This window comes from Arachis duranensis, chromosome 5 (assembly GCF_000817695.3).
Source record: "Arachis duranensis cultivar V14167 chromosome 5, aradu.V14167.gnm2.J7QH, whole genome shotgun sequence".
Classification (NCBI taxonomy): Eukaryota; Viridiplantae; Streptophyta; class Magnoliopsida; order Fabales; family Fabaceae; genus Arachis; species Arachis duranensis.
Window position 1 is genome coordinate 36,501,263 of NC_029776.3, and position 332 is coordinate 36,501,594.

A 332-nucleotide genomic window follows, 5' to 3' on the forward strand; every position below is an offset into this window, starting at 1 on the left:
AACCAACATCAAAATTTGACGGAAGAAGCATCTCCATTCCTGCCATTGGAGCCAATAATTTTGAGCTTAAGCCTCAACTAGTTACTTTAATGCAACAGAACTACAAGTTTTATGGATTTTCATCTGAAGATCCTTACCAGTTTTTAACTGAGTTCTTGCAGATTTGTGAGACTGTTAAGACAAATGGAGTAGATCCTGAAGTCTACAGGCTCATGCGTTTCCCTTTTGCTGTAAGAGACAGAGCTAGAACATGGTTGGACTCACAACCTAAAGATAGCCTGGACTCCTGGGATAAGCTGGTCACGGCTTTCTTGGATAAATTCTTTCCTCCT